This window comes from Sorex fumeus, unplaced genomic scaffold, assembly GCF_029834395.1.
Source record: "Sorex fumeus unplaced genomic scaffold, SorFum_2.1 ptg000002l, whole genome shotgun sequence".
Classification (NCBI taxonomy): Eukaryota; Metazoa; Chordata; class Mammalia; order Eulipotyphla; family Soricidae; genus Sorex; species Sorex fumeus.
In genome coordinates, this window is record NW_026606059.1 from 36,455,850 (window position 1) to 36,473,003 (window position 17,154).

General features: G+C 36.9%; 1 pseudogene; it reads left to right on the top strand.

Moving 5' to 3' along the window:
* The first annotated feature begins 1,059 nt into the window (after positions 1 to 1,059).
* On the top strand, positions 1,060 to 1,133 carry LOC130022999 (uncharacterized; annotated as a pseudogene).
* Positions 1,134 to 17,154: the final 16,021 nt, after the last annotated feature.

Below are 17,154 nucleotides of genomic sequence, written 5' to 3' on the forward strand. Positions count from 1 at the left end.
TGGGAATATCAAGTAACAAAACAGGAGACTAACACCCAAGAATAGTTGAGATAAGTACCAGGAGGTTTGTTTCATGGCTTCGAGGCCAGCCACACATGCTATGGAAAAAGGCAGCTCAGATAGAGAAGGGAGCACCAACAAAGTGTGTTGGGAGGATCCTCCCAGGATGGGAGATGCATGCTGAAAGTAGACTATAGACCGAACATGATTGCCACTCAATGCCTGTTTTACAAACCACAGCACCCAAAAGAAGAGAGAGAACAAAAGGGAATGCCCTGCCACAGAGGCAGAGTGGGATGGGGGGATGGGAGGTGGGAAGAATACTAGGATCAGTGGTGGTGGAGAGTGGACACTGGTGGAGGGATGGGTACTCTATCATTGTATAACTGAAACACAAGAACAAAAATTTGTAAGTCTACAACGTACCTCATGGTGTTTAATAAAAATTAAAAAAAGAAAAATCTCAGGGCTTGGACGAATGGAGACATTACTGGCGCCCGCTTGAGTAAATCGATGAAGAACACAATGAGAGTGATACAGTGATACTATATTTCTAATTATTCTATGTTATAGAAACTATGTTATAGGAACAATTATAAGAAAAATTAAAAAACTCTTTATTATTTTTGTCTTAAATTCTGAAAAATGCAGGAAAATTAATGGACAACATATTACATAACTATACAAGATGAAAATTAATAGTGTAAAGAAAAGGTAAAGAATGAGCCATCTAAAATGTCTTTCTACGTCCTTTGCAGCATTTCCACCTCATACCTCAGAGCACCTGAGTCAAAGAAGAACATTTCAAAATAATTACAATCTCACACACAGAAAAAAGAATGGATAGCCATAAAAATAACATAATATTTAGTGATTGGTTCAAGTTTTATGGAAGGCTGGAAGTAGAATCATGACTAAATATTTTGCTCTTCTTGACTTCCTGTAAAGAACAAAAGCATATAAGAGATCAGATGCCCTGAAGAACTGTGGTCCTCTTATTATCACAAAGGTCATAGAAATTTTGTTTCCAACACTTTTATTATCTAAAATAATATTGCCGTGCTCGCTTTGGCAGCACATATACTAAAATTGGAACGATACAGAGAAGATTAGCATGGCCCCTGCGCAAGGATAAAGAACAAAAGGGAATGCCTTGCCACAGAGGCAGGGTGGGATGGGAGGATGGGGGGGAATACTGGGATCCTTTGTGGAGGGAAATGGGCACTGGTGGAGGGATGGGTATTGATCATTGTATAATTGAAACCCAAGCACAAAAATTTGTAAGTCTACAACTGTACCTCATGGTGTCTCACTAATAAAAATTAAAAAATAGTAATACTGTCATGAAAAATCCAAACAGATATCAATGGTTGAAATACAGTAGAAAACCTCAAGACTTATCTGCAAAGATGACGAACAATTTTTGTTTTCTTTTTGGGTCACATTCAGCAATGCACCGGGATTACTCCTGGCTCATACACTCAGGAATTACTCCTGACCGTGCTCACGGAACCATATGGGATGCTGGGAATTGAACCTGACTCGGCCGTGTGCAAGGCAAATGCCCTACCCGCTGTGCTATTGCTCCAGCCCCGATGAACAAATTTTTAAATCTCGCGTCACTCAATATAATTTGTAGTCTTAGAAGTACAGTTAGAATACATGCATCCATTAGAAAGAAAATAAGCAAATTTTTCACTATTTGTAGATGGCATGATAATGCATTTAGAACATTCTAAGGACTCCAATAAGAAGCTGTTAGAAATAATAAATTACTTTATTAGTGCTTAGGTAATATGGTTAGTATACAAACTATCTTATTTCTGCAGTCAAATAACTAACAAAAGGAGAAATCAGGAATGCAATAAGATTTAAACTTGCATCAAAGATGAAATATATTGGAATAAATGTAACCAAAAGTATAAAGTATACATGGAAAACAGGTTATATTGCAAACATAGGTGAAATTATCTGATATTTATTTCTCCTTCTGAGTTATTTTACTTCACATAATTTTTTCAAATTTTTTCCATTTATTTTTAAGTGGTAAAGTGCCATATTTTAAATATCTAAACAGTATTGCATTATGTATATATGACACATCTTTATTCAATCATCTATAATTGTTATTAAGAATGTTTCCATATTGTAGCTATTGTAAATAATGCTACAGGCACATTTTACTAGATATAACTGATGAATATCTTCATGAAAACTTACATTTTAATCTTTTGATCAAAAAGTTAGTACAATCATGTAGTTCCATAAAAGGAAGTGCCCAGGCTATCAGTGGATGCCAGCAAGGAATGAGCACTTGTCAAGATGCCAAGAGTCGAGGTTCTGAATCAAATTAATCTGCTTCTGCATCGTATTTCTGATGCTTCAACCCTGAAACATGGCATAGGTGAATAACCTTCCTGAGTTTCAAACGTCTTGGCTATGAAATGGGGCAGTGATGTAATTTATATGTAAGGACTACTATAACTTCTGAAAATATCTGGGGAACCGATAGTTAGTTGCAGTGGGTACAGTGTTTGCCTTGCAAGCTGCCAAGCACGATTATGTTCCTGATACAACATGTGGCCCCCCAAACCCCACCAGGAGTGATCCGTAAGCAAAGAGTCAGGAGTAAGCCTCAAATATTGTCAGACAAGAGCCCCAAAACAAACAACCAAGCACAAACTTAGTCAAATACTTGGCAACGTGAATGGGTTCTTGTGGGCTGTGATCATCATGCTTATGAGGAGGACACAGCAGAAAGCTGATTCTGGAGATCGAGACCCATCAGAAAGTGCGCTTCTTGAATCAACAAATATACCATGAATTCAAGGTAATCTTGAGACATTTTCTTAACACAAAATAGTGATTATTGTAAAGAACATAATCATCCTATTCAGATTTATGCTGGAGATACAGCCTGGTGATAATGTATTTCCTAAGTTTTCCTCTTAGAAAATTTTGAAAAATCTCTTTTCAGCTCGCCGCAAAGACTACACTATTCATCATTTGTAAATTTAACTCACATATCCTATTATATGATAGAGTAAATTATAACCTGTTCAAACAGAACTCTGAAATGTTAATGAGTTTCTCAACATATCTTTAACAATAGTTCTTTTTGTACTGGTGGTACCAAAAAAAATGCCATTTTGCTAAGATCGAAAAAACTATTTCAAATGTAATGCTAAAGTTTTTTAGATGGATTATTTGGAAACATTAAAAATTTCTTTACAGAAAAATAAATTATATCTTTGATATATAAAATCTCTAAGTTGTTTTTTTTACTTTTTTTAAAGTTGGAAATTTCATTTGTAACAAGGATTTATTTCATAATTTAAAAATATTATTTTCATATTCCAAGTGAATTTTTGATCACACTGCTTCTTCTTGATTATTCAATTCTCATTGAATATGGTAAAATGACCACCAAAAAGAAAAGAACAAATATGATGATTTAATTTTATTCACTTAGAAGCTTTTATAAAATACCAAATCCATGTATTGCTCACAAGATGTTATTCTAGGCACTTCATACTTATTTTGCATAATTTTAAAATAATTGTTGGAATTAAATTACTCTAAGTTGAAAAAAAAATTTTTTAAAAATGCAAAGCTTAGTAAGCCCAAACATGCTTCACAACTTTTTTTTTATATAATCTCTGAATTGGGATTAAAAATCTAAATCCGAGGTTTTACCTACCCGATGACCATGTTGGAGTTAATTGTAAAGGTCACTGTCTATCAAAGAACTCTGTGATTAATGAAGAGCCATTTTCTCACTACTATTAGTGAGAGATAGAATTTGCTCCCAGTGCACAAGACAAAAGGTTCTCTAATAAATTAGGGGTAAAGACCCCAGTTTCAATTCAAACACAAGTTGAAGTTTAATTTAACTACTTAGAGTTGGATGAAGAAGCTGCCATAAACTAACCTATTCTCTGAGAGAGTCTCAGCTGGGGAAGTGAATTCCTCCCAGGTAACTCCTGAAAACACGAAACAAGAACAATAACTTTGACACAAGAACTTGTGTCAAAGAGTAATAGATGAAATGCATAAGTACTGGCTTAATGTCTTAATGCCAACTAGAGAAACAATATCCAGGGAAATCATACCTCCCACTCGTTTTAGTGATGAGTCTAAGATTGATTTCTCCTTTGGGAAGGAGAAAGAATATAAAATTGAAATTAAATTTTCTGCTCTCAAAAACTAGTCCTTACAGGATGACTTAGACTGTGAATAAAGCACATCTAGGTGCATCAAGAACTCCAATCCTCTTTCCTCCTTGTTGCTCCTGTGCTGTTTGTAATTTGCCTCTTGGTCCACCAGACTCTAGTAAACCCCTGACCCCTCCTATTACACCCAAATTTCAACCTTTCTGCCCCAATTTCACCCTTCATTGCCACAAACCCTTAGGATTCTTGCTGTGTAAACAGAAATATTAGAGATTTAGTCACATGACTAGTGAAAGAGCATCATAAGGACACAGATATCATTAAATTAATAAATAATGAGTAACCACTTTCTGAAAAAAAAAGTCAGGTCAGAGCTCATATATTTGATAACCTGATGATTAAATCATAGCACCCACAAATCTTTAGGAGCAATAGTAAAACAAAGGATTTTACCTGCTTTTCCAGACAGGGACAGAAGTTCTGGCAAATCATCAAGGTCAAGCATCAATGACAAGGAATTCAAATCAATGCACCATACAATGGACATGGAAATAAACCAGTCGCCGGAAGAAGAATTCAACTCAAATATGAACTGATCCAGGGTATAATAAAAATGGAACCAAAGGAGTTAAAAAATATACCACAGCAACAGAATTCAATCATATCAGTGACATTAGAGACAAAATATTAGCCATCATCAATCGGTCACAGTCCTCCCGTTGTTCATCGATTTGCTTGAGCGGGCCCAGTAAAGTCTCCATCGTGAGACTTCTTGTTACTGTGTTTGGCGTATCGAATACATCATGGGGAGCTTGCCAGGCTTTGCCGTGAGGGCGAGATACTCTCCATAGCTTGTCAGGCTCTCAGAGAGGGGCGGAGGAATCGAACTTGGGTCGGCCATGTTGGCTGCGTGCAAGGCAAACGCCCTACCGCTGTGCTGCCATCATCGATAATTAAGTAAAAAATATGGGACTGGAGCAATAGCACAGCAGGTAGGGCGTTTGCCTTGCACGCGGCCGACCCGGGTTCAATTCCCAGCATCCCATATGATCCCGAGCACCGCCAGGAGTAATTCCTGAGTGCAGAGCCAGGAGTAACCCCTGTGCATCGCTGGGTGTGACCTAAAAAGCAAAAAAAAAAAAAAATAATAAATAAAATAAAATAATTAAGCAAAAAATAAAGGAAAGTGTAGAAATAAAAAAGAATGTAATATTCATTATAGATAATAGCAAGAGGAAAAATCTTCAATTCAGAAGGATACCAGAAGGAGAGGAAAAGGGAAAGGGGAAGTACATCTGATAAGATAAATAATAACAGAACTTTCCCAATCTCTCCTGAGAGACTCCTGCACTGATCTAAGGAGCCCAAATAGATCCAAACCAAATAGACTCAAACAAACAAACAAACAAACAAAAAAACCAACATATAGTAATCAAAATGGTAAAATCAAAAGACAAAGACGACCTACTTAATGCAGAAAGAGAGAAGAATATTCTCAAAAAGAGGGAAACAACATAAAATTACACTAGACCTTGTATATGACATCGTACAAGGCAGGAAAGAGTGCAATGACATACTCAAAGTACAGACTGAAAAAACTTTTAGCCTATTCATTACCCTGCAGAGCTATCATTTAGACTAGAGGAAGTGATAAGAAGTGATAAGAAAATCAAGACCTGGCAGTATTTTTGATAACTAAATCAACTCTGCAAGAATTACTGAAAGTTCAACTATAAAGAAGACTCTTGTAAAAACAACTTGTTTAACACACACACATACTGTCTCTCACTCTCTCTCACACACACAATAATAGGCCTTTATGTCAATAATCTTTCCCAATGCCAATGGACTAAACTATCCTGTGAAAAGGCATAGAGTAGCTGATGGATAAAGAAAGAAAATCCATCTATTTGCTGCCTAAAGACACACACATAAACTCTCAGGATAGATACAGATTTAGAAATAACAGAAAACAATCATACAAGACAATGGAAAGACAATGCAGGTAAGATAAAGCTTTTGATGAGATTCAATATCTATTCATGATAACTCCTCAACAAAATTGGGGTGTAGGGAAGCTTTTAAAAAAATAAATGGACACATATGACAAGTCCCAGGCAAATATCATTCTTTATTTTTTTCTTTTTTATGTAGGAGTTCTGCTATTTATTCAGCCACTGATTAGCTGATTGAATTGTGCATGAACTCCACCTTACTTTTTAAAAAAATTTTTTATAATTTTATTTATCGAATCACCGTGAGAGCAGTTACAAATCTTTCGGGTCTAAGTCTCGGTCATACAATGAAACACCCATACCTTCACCAGTGCCCATTCTCCACAACCAAAAACCCCAGTGTACCCCCATCCCAAACCCTCCCCCTACCTGTGGGGCAGATGACTTCCACATTACTCTCTCTCTCTACTTTGATCACATTCAATATCTTGACACCAGACCCACCATTATTATTTAAGAATTTACCCCAACACTCTGATCTGCTGAAAAGGCAACAGTAGGCAATTTGTGTTCTATTGTTGGTTATGAATAACATATAATGTCGTGTGGCTGCACTGCAGTAGGACCATGTGATTTTGAAATTCCGAAATTTTAACACTTAAATCTGGAGGGATTTCTGCCAAAAACCACTGGGTTTTGAGATTTGCTCCTGAGTCTCTGGGATCATGGCCGTTAAACAGCTTGATCAGGAGCCAGAGAGGCCATTTGTGGGAGATGACTTGGGGTCTTGTTGGGACGGGGAGACCAGAACTGGCTCCACCCCCATCCAGTGAGTCCCAACAAGTTTTGTCACTTTGGGCCCAGACCTGATTGTCCAATGGCTTTTGGAGGATGATGGCCACCGAACCACCAAGTGGGAGCAGGCGGAGGGACAACACCCTTTCCCCCCTGGGGTGGCCCGGCAACAGTAACCTACTGCAGGGTCCGGACACATTTCTGCCAAAAACCCCTGAGTTTCGAGATTTGTTTCTGAGTCTCTGGGATCATGGCCTTTAAGCAGCTTGATCAGGAGCCAGAGAGGCCATCCGTGGGCGGTTACTTGGGGTCTCGTTGGGGTGGAGAGGACAGGCCTGGCCTCCCCCCCTCACCCCATCCAGTGAGGTCCAACAAGTTTTGTCACTGTGGGCCCAAGCCTGACTGTCCAATGGCCTCTGGAGGATGATGGCCACCGAGCCGCCAAGGGGGAGCAGGCGGAGGGACAACACCCTTTCCCCCCTGGGGTGGCCCGGCTACAGTACTGCAGGGACTGGACGCATTTCTGCCAAAAGCCCCTGGGTTTCGAGATTTGTTTCTGAGTCTCTGGGATCATGGCCATTAAGCAGTTCAATCAGGAACCAGAGAGGCCATACCTCCATGCTGAGCCAAAGGTGGTTTGTGGGTGTGTTTCCCACATACCTAACTTTTGGCCGTTTACTTTCTTGGTAAACTTTGCCCCAAGTTTTTAGGGTCTTGCCAAAGGCACAGAAGCAATTTTGTGGTATCTGGAAGTCTGAAGGGGCCATCAGGCTGCTGATGCACTCGCCTCATAGGTACAGATTGACCTGCTGGCGGCACCATACCCCCACCAATATAATTCTTAATGATGAAAAAAACTGAAAGATAATTCCCTTCGATATAAAAAAGAAATCAGGGATGTCCACTGTATCTCCTTTCATTTGACACATAATAGAAATCATGGCTATGTAAATTAGGCAAGTAAAACATTTCAAAGGGATACAAACTGAAAAAAGAAGAACACAAACTATAAGTATTTGTAGTTTGTAGATGCCATGATGGTCTGGATCTATAGCACAGTGGGTAGGGCGTTTGCCTTGCATACGGCCAACACCAGTGACCCGGGTTCTATTCCTCTGCCCCTCTTGGAGAGCCTGGCAAGCTGCCAAGAGTATATTGCCCACACGGCAAAGCCTGGCACGCTACCTGTGATGTATTCCATATGTCAAACACAGTAACAATAAGTCTCACTATGGAGAAGTTACTGGGATTGCTCAAAAAAATTGATGAACAACAAGCAGACAGTGCTACAGTGCTACAGATGACATGATGATATACATATAAGAACTAAAAAACTCCAGATACACACACACACACACACACACACACACACACACAAAACCTCCTCAAAATAATAAACCAATACAGAAAAGTGAATGGCTACAAAGTAAATATACAAAAATGGGTGATATTCTTATATATAAAGAATGTATCAGAGTGGAAAGTAGTCAAGGAGTCTATTCCATTTAAAATAGTATCCCAAGACATCAAGTATCTAGAAATCAACTAACAAAAGATGTCAGAGACCTAAACCATTATAAGTCACTTAAGAAAGACATAGAAGACCTAGGAAATGAAAAAATACCCTTTTTTATGGATTGGGAAAAAAATCAATATTGTTAAAATTACTATCCTCCCAGGATGGGAGAAGCATGCTGAAAGTAGACTATAGACCAATCATGATTGCCACTCATTGCGTCTTTTGAAAACCACAACACCCAATAGGAGAGAGAGAACAAAAGGGAGTGCCCTGCCACAGAGGCGGAGTGGTATGGGAGTCTGGGGGGTGGGAGGGATACTGAGATTTGTGGTGGTGGGAAATAGGCACTGGTGGAGGGATGGGTATTTGATCATTGTATAATTGAAACCCAAGCACAAAATTTTGTAAGTCTACAACTGTACCTCATGGTGTCTCACTAATAAAAATTAAAATAAAATGACTATACTACCAAAACTATTATATAGATTCATAACAACATCCAGATAACATTTTCCCAGGACCTATACAAGTCAGTAATAAAATTTGTATGGAATCAGAAAAACCATTACTAACCAAAGCCTGAAAAATAAGAAATGGGAGGTATTTCTTTGCCTAACTTGAAACTGTGTTATGAAGACATGGTGACCAAAACTGCATTGTACTGGAATAAAGACAGGCTCACTGATTAATATGTCAGAATAAAATACGTGATATATGTGTGTATATATCCATATACATCTATATAGTTGCGTTTTTATAAAGGAGCTGAAAAAAATGATGTGGCATAAAGATAGCCTCTTCAACAAAGGTGCAGAGAAAACTATGTTTTATTTGTTGAAGGAAAGCTGGATTCCTATCTTACACCTTATACAATAGTTATTTCAAAGTGAGATGAGACCAGAAACTATAAAGTACATTAAAAAAAAAAACAGGAAGAAGACTTCAAGATTTGGACCTCAAAGTTGTCTTCAGTGATCTGACACTACAAGAAAAGGCAACAATATAAAATATAATTAAACAGGACTAAACAAAATTAAAGAGCTTCTGCATGGCAAAATAAACACAGGCTAACATAATGGGGAAAATATTTGCACATCAGATAAAGGATTAATATACAAGTTATGAAAAGTACTCACAAATATCAATTAAAAATTTCAAAAGATTGCATTCATCTGGGGAACATAAAGTAACAAAATATGAGACTAATACCCAAGAATAGTTGAAATAAGTATATCTCCAGAACACAGACTCGGCAACACTGAAAACATGAGCTTTACACTACAACAACTGGAACTTTGTAATCTATTTGTCAGGCAGGGGTGGGAGTGAGGGACCTGATGAGGGGGTGGGCTGGGGACAGACCATGGGAACACTGGTGGAGGAAAATGGACATTGGTGGTGGCATTGGTATTGGAGGACTACTATATGCCTAATACTCACCTATCAACAACTTTGTAAATCATGGTTCTTTAATTAAATAAAAAATATTTTTTAAAAAAATGAAAAGTGAAAAAAGCAGAGCGATGGGTTCCCTTGTCCAAGTTAACTCTCAAGGAATATCTTAATTTGCACAATCTCTAATATACAAAATGGAAAAAATCATGTTTTAATCTTGTATTCATTTTAAGATTCAAGGGAGGGCATATTACTGTTGAGTGATTAATATATTACTTTAAATTTTCATGAATAAGTATTTTATAAAGAGGAAAATGCAGATCCTATTATATTTTCTCTTTCCTTCTTTCTTGCTTATTTCCTGGCTTGCTAGCTTGCTTGCTTGCTTCTTCTGTCTGCTTTATTCCTTTCATTATTGGGCCACACCCTGACTGTGTTTAGCTTTTACTTATGGTTCTGTACTCAGGGATCACTCCCGGAAGTCCTTAGGCGACCAAATATGGTGCCAAGGATCACACCCGGTTTGTCTGCATGCAAGGTAGGCATACTTGCTCTACTATTTCTCCAGCCCTATACTTTCTATATTAGAAGGACATAATATGTACACATTTGTCATAGAAGAAAAGTATCCAATGTATTTGCTTTTCCAAGGAACATGATAGTTTGCTTATTAAGTTTCTTCCTTAAGCAATTTTATAATTGCAGGGAATCCAATTAAGTTTGCAGTCCCCTTGGGGATTATTGATACAGTGTAGTAATAGTGGAGAATTAATTCTCATTTTCAAATGATCATCATATGAATAAACTTGAAGTTTATTTTAGTTTGAGAGTGTATTTGTCTTCTTAAGTCCTTTAGGGATATACATTACAGGAGTTATTGCTAGCTGCCTCGTGAACACACTCTTTTGACTAGAAAAGGAGAATTTTGCTGCCATATCTGGGAATGTTATTGGAAATCTAATAACTGTGCTCGGCTGTTCTAGGGGGACTAAGTTTGATGTTTTATATATTCTGTGTGCTTATGGTTTGTTGATTAAAGATAAGAGTATGCAAAGATATAATTACCTTCTAGACTCTGAAGGTAAAGGTAAAGGTAAAGGCCCTCCCGTTGATCGTCGATTTGCTCGAGCGGGCCCAGTAACGTCTCCATTGGAGACTTTGTTGTTACTGTGTTTGGCATATCGAATACTCTCGGTAGCTTGCCGGGCTCTCCGAGAGGGGTGGAGGAATCGAACTCGGGTCGGCCATGTTGGCCACTTGTAAGGCGAACGCCCTACCGCTGTGCTATCGCTCCAGCCCAACTCTGAAGGTAGTTCAATAAAATCACTGATCAGTGATGGAAGTAAGATACAATTTAGATTTAAGTAAACAGTAAGAAAAATAAATAAGAATATTTAAACAATCAATATTAAATAAGAATAAAAATTAAACATGTATTAAAAACATTGGGATGCATAATTCATGTATGCCAATAATTAACATAGAAGTCTTACAAAGTGATGCTAATTATCTCTATTAAAAAATTAGAGCTAGAATAGCAAGAAAATTAGAGAAAACTCAATATTATTGGTTATCAGGATAATAACAATCAAAATAACCACCAGTTATTTTGATTTAATAACTTCCCATCAGTGTAAATGCTTATTTCAGAAAGGCCAGAAAAGCAAAAAGTGTTGAAAAAAAACATAGAAAAGAAGGGACCTTTTTTTCAGTGTTAGTAGGAATGTAAACTGGTTTATCCTCTGTGAAAAATCTTAAACATATGTATGTGTGATCCACCAATTCCACTCATTTATATCCATACAAGAACAAGAAACATTAAACGAAAAGACAAAAACACTATGCACACCTATATGTTCACTTTACAATGCCACCTATATTTTTGTCAATAATTTTTTGCTACCTGGAAAGAGTGATCTTCCAAAACAAATTTTCGTAAATGTGTATTTTATGTTCTTAAGGAATTTCACTGCAATTTGATAGGTATTGCAATGAATCTTTAGACTACTTTGATTAGAATGGCTATTGTAACTGTTAATTTTTCCAACCCATTAAATAACAAAAATCAGTAAAATGTTAAAGTTTAAAAAGTCCATTCTCTAGTATATTCTTCTATTTTTTTTTACTAGTAGCAGTTTTAAATATATGTCTTTCAACTCCATCTTTAAGTAAATTCCTTTATACTTGAATATTTTCACAGAATTTGAAGTAATATTTATTTTTATTTCTTTCTCTTTTGTATCATTATTTGCACAAGTACAAGTTATTTTTGTACACTGATTCTGTAGCCTCCTACTTTACTGTATTAGTTTACTGTTTGTAACAGTTTTGGGGTAAGGTCTTGAGGTTTTCTATGCATTTTGTCATGTCATCTAAAATTAGTGATAGTCTAACATATTTTCCCAATTTTAAGATCTTTGATTTTCTTCCCAAATTAATGTAACTAGTTCCTCTAATAATATTTTAATAAGACTGTTGAGTGTGTCCATCTTCGTATTATGTCTGATCTTAAAAGAAAAGCTTTCAGATTTTTGTTATTGAAGTTTGTTTCATATGATCTTTACTATATTAAGGTATATTCCTTATTTCCCTAATTTATTAATAATTTTATGATAATTGATTATCATTGCCAAAATTTCTGTATTTTGTCTGTTTTTGTTTTAGGCACCATGTTGACCTCATATGGGTCTATATAGAGGAAAAACTTCTGTTTCTTCAATTTGTGGAAGAACTCAAGAAGGGTCAGTAATAATTCATCTTTCAGGATTTGGAATAATTCACTGCTAATGTCATGTAAAAATATTTATTAAATCATAAAATGAAAGTCTACCATGCCAATCATGCTAAAAAAATATATGTTCAAGCAAGAATAGGTGTAGGGTATATATAGGAGTAACAACAAACAAAAGAATTCTAGAGATTAACATTAAGCTTCTGCATATGTTTATGAGGCTAAAAGGAAAAGCAGAAATTTCTTACAATTGTATTTGATGTGCATATATTATAATTCATGCATGATATTATTTTAGTTCAATTCTAAATAAATAAAAATTTTTATCCATCACCTTCAACAATTTTACAAACATAGTATCTTAAACTGTAGAATTTGATTCCATATTCACGCTGCAATGTCAAGAAAGACAATATAATGTGATATTTCAAGAGGATATAAAATATTACACTCATTGTCATCTTTATAGAAAAAATCCCATGTGAACAAAAAGTGTTGAGACAAACTTTCAAAGTGTAAAATTTTATGTACTGTTTAATTGAGGTTTTTCTTGGAGAAAATGTCTGATGAACAATATTAGATGATATAGAGCATTCTAAGGCTCACTTTATCTTTCTTTTATAGGACCAGTATTATGAACTCAGATTTAATAAAATAACCTATAAACAATATTTCTGGTGAATTGCTTACCTTACAGTAAGGTATCTGAGTTTGAATTATTATTTTTGTTTCCTTTATTTATTCTTTCTTATATTTCCTAATTCTTTGTCCATTCCTTCTCTCCCTTTTGAACATACTTATCCTCTTTCTTTGTCTCTCTCTCTCCCTCTCATCACTCTGTCTAGATTAAATTTCTTCTGAAGGTTACTTTACTGTTTTGATAATTCTATGGAATTTATTTTCATTTTTGTATTGTAGAAGTTTGTAGATAATGTATATGCAAAACTGAGTGATGACAGAAGGTCATCACCCTCCACCGAATAAGCTCTCACTAATTCAAATGTATCATGGTAACTAGACAAATTGAAATAACATGAGTTTAATTACATACGTTGAGACTGAGTTCAGACTTAGACACACACAAGTCTGAATCAGAAGAGTAGGTCATTACTTATAACATCAATAAATTTATAACCTTTTACAGTTTTTAGAAACAGTAAACAATGAAGAAAAAAGACTTCTAAATATTTCCTAGATAAATATTATATATACATAGCCTATTTAAGGAAAGAAGTTATCTATAGACAGGTGTTACATCGAAGGGGTACATATACATGCATATGTAATATTGCAATTTGTGAGAAATATATAAATTCTTAGATAGCACAGCAGGTAGGGCATTTTCCTTGCACGCGGCCAACCAAGGTTCGATTCCTCCACCCCTCTCGAGAGTCCGGAAAACTACCGAGAGTATCTCTCCTGCACGGCAAAGCCTGGCAAGCTACCTGTGACGTATTTGATATGCCAAAAACAGTAACAACAAGTCTCACAATGGAGACATTACTGGGCCCGCTCGAGCAAATCGATGAACAACTGGAGGACAGTGATATAAATTCTTGGACATTGAAGTGATTGATTACCTGTTAAGAGTAATAAAGATCTTTCTTTTTTATTAATAAAGGCAAGTTTGGGGAAGCATCTAAAACTAGGAGCTGGTTGTCAGTAACCCAATCCTGTGATTACACAGGGACCCTCCAGTTTAACCAAACTCCAGGAAAGGAAGAGACACTAGAATGGGTTCAATTTCTAGTGACTAAGTAACACTAGCCAATGGACCACAAACAGGCATAAGAAACAAAGTCTCTGTTTTAAATCCGCATACATACTTGCCTCAGAGGGCTTTCAGGTTGTTTATAAGATGGAGATTTGAGGGGATGGTGCACCTGAGCTACCGAGAGTATCTTGCCCGCACGGCAGAGCCTGGCAAGCTACCCGTGACGTTCGATATGCCAAACAGAGTAACAAGTCTCACAATGGAGACTTACTGGGCCAGCTCGAGCAAATCGATGAACAACGTGAGGACCGTGACTGTGACCGGTACACCTGAATAAGGCGTGAGAGCGCCACATCTCTTACCCTACCTTATCCATTTCTATCTCCTTCAGTTATATGTTTTCTCATGTTGTTTTGCTTTCGGGTTTGGAAACACATGCATTAGCTGACAGGGGCTATTCCTGGCTCTGTGCTCAGGAGTGGCCCTGATTATGCTTAGGGAAGCATGTGTGGTGCAGGGGATATGAACCATGGTTGGTCTGCATGCAAGACAAACACCTGTATATCTCTCAGGTCCCCGATTAGCAATTCTTGAATTAAATCTTTTGTAATGAATCAATGTTCATATGAGTAAATTAATGTATTTTCTGAGTTCTGTATCCTATTCCGGCAAATTATGTCTGTCAGACGAGAGGAACTTGGGGGGGGGGTCTCTAGTTTATATAATCCTTCATTCAAAAAAGGGTTCGTTAATAGTGTCTAAAGGGGAAAGTAATCATATGAGACTGACTGCAGACCTGTGGAAGCTGTTATTATCTCCAGGTCAATAATGTCAGAATTAAGTTAAAATTCTGGATGCCAACCCCATCAAAAAATGGGGCAATGAAATGAACAGAAACTTTCTCAAAGAAGAAATCCGAATGCCAAAAAAGCAGATGAGAAAATGCTCTACATCATTAATCATCAGGGAGATGCAGATCAAAACCACAATGAGATACCATCTCACAACTCAGAGACTGGCCCACATCCAAAAGACCAAAAGCAACCGATGCTGGCACGGATGTGGAGAGAAAGGGACACTCCTTCACTGTTGGTGGGAATGCCAACTGGTTCAGCCCTTTTGGAAAACAGTATGGACCATTCTCAAGAAATTAGAAATTGAGCTCCCTTTTCACCCAGCAATACCACACCTGGGAATATATCCCAGAGAGGCAAAAATGTATAGTCAAAGTGACATATGCACTTGTTTGTTCATTGCAGCACTCTTTACAATACCCAGAATCTGGAAAAAACCTGAGTGCCCAAGAACAGATGACTGGTTAAAGAAACTTTGGTACATCTACACAATGGAGTACTATGTAGCCCTTAGAAAAGATGAAGTCATGAAATTTACATACAAGTGGTACCACATGGAAAGTATCATGCTAAGTGAAATGAATCAGAAAGAGAGGGATAGACATAGAAAGATTGCATTCATCTGGGGGATGTAAAGTAACAAAATAGGAGATTAATACCCAAGAATAGCTGAGATCAGTACCAGGAGGATTACTCCATAGCTTAGAGGCCAGCCGCACATTCTAGGGGAAAGGGCAGCTTAGATAGAGAAGGGAGCACCAAAAAGAGGGTGTTTGGAGGATCCTCCCAGGAGGGGAGATGCATGTTGAAAGTAGACTATGGACTGATCATGATTGCCACTCAATGTCTCTTTTGCAGACCACAACACCCTAAAGGAGACAGAGAACAAAAGGGAATGCCCTGCCATAGAGGCAGGGTGGAATGGGAGGGATACTGGGATCCATGGTGGTGGAAAACGGGCACTGGTGGAGGGATGGGTATTTGATTATTGTATAATCGAAACCCAAGCACAAAAAGTTGTAAATCTACAACTGTACCTCATGGTGTTTCACTAATTAAAAATAATTTTAAAAAATTCTGGATGCTGCCGAGTGTCTGAAAATTACAGGTTTGTATGGAGATGTTTCCATACACCCATATTGGACTTATGTCTAAGAATCCTAAAGCAGTATAGAACTCATATGCCACATATATAGTGATATATATTATATAGGTTACATAATATATATGCTTTTACATATAAGTGGACAGGAGTAAATAAGTTAAAAACTCATATAAAAACATTGGGTATATAGATGTCACCCAATGACAACTTTACTTTGTTTGGAAATGCAAATATTTAAGTTTTTTTATTGAGAGTTTATTAATGAAGTTAAGAGTCCCTATTGAGAGCTGTGCCTAAAAAGGAAAGGGAAAAAAAAAAAAGAAGAAAAAAGTGCCTGTCATAGAGTTAGGCTGGGGACCATAAGGGAAACTGGGGCCATTGGTGGAGAAGAGAGAACAGTAGTGAAGGGATTGGTGTTGGAATATTGTACACCTGACACTCAGTCATGAATAACTTTGTAACTTTGTAATTCAAGATGGTCCAATTAGAGGATAACTTGATTTTCAAAAAGAGTTGTAAGTCCCCTTTCTGATGGAGAAAATGTAATCTAATCAATCATTCTTTCTAAAATGACTATTTCTTAGTCAATTACATTATAAACTCAACCATTTTAAAATTCTACCTTGTCAAGTCACTTTCCAGTGTCCCTCAGAGCGTACTTGGTTCTTGATCCACAACATACTGACTTCATTATATATCCATTAGCACAGTCTTCAAACTGAATCTAATCCCCTGAAGGGATTGTTAAAATATGATCACCATGTCTGCTATTATAGTTTCTGACTTAATAAATCTGAAGAGCCATTTAAGATTCACTCTTCCTCACAAGACACTAGCTGATACTCATTCTGTTGATCTCAGATCACACTTTGTAACTACTTCGCCAAGTTGTAATTTGAATATGCCGACTTTTC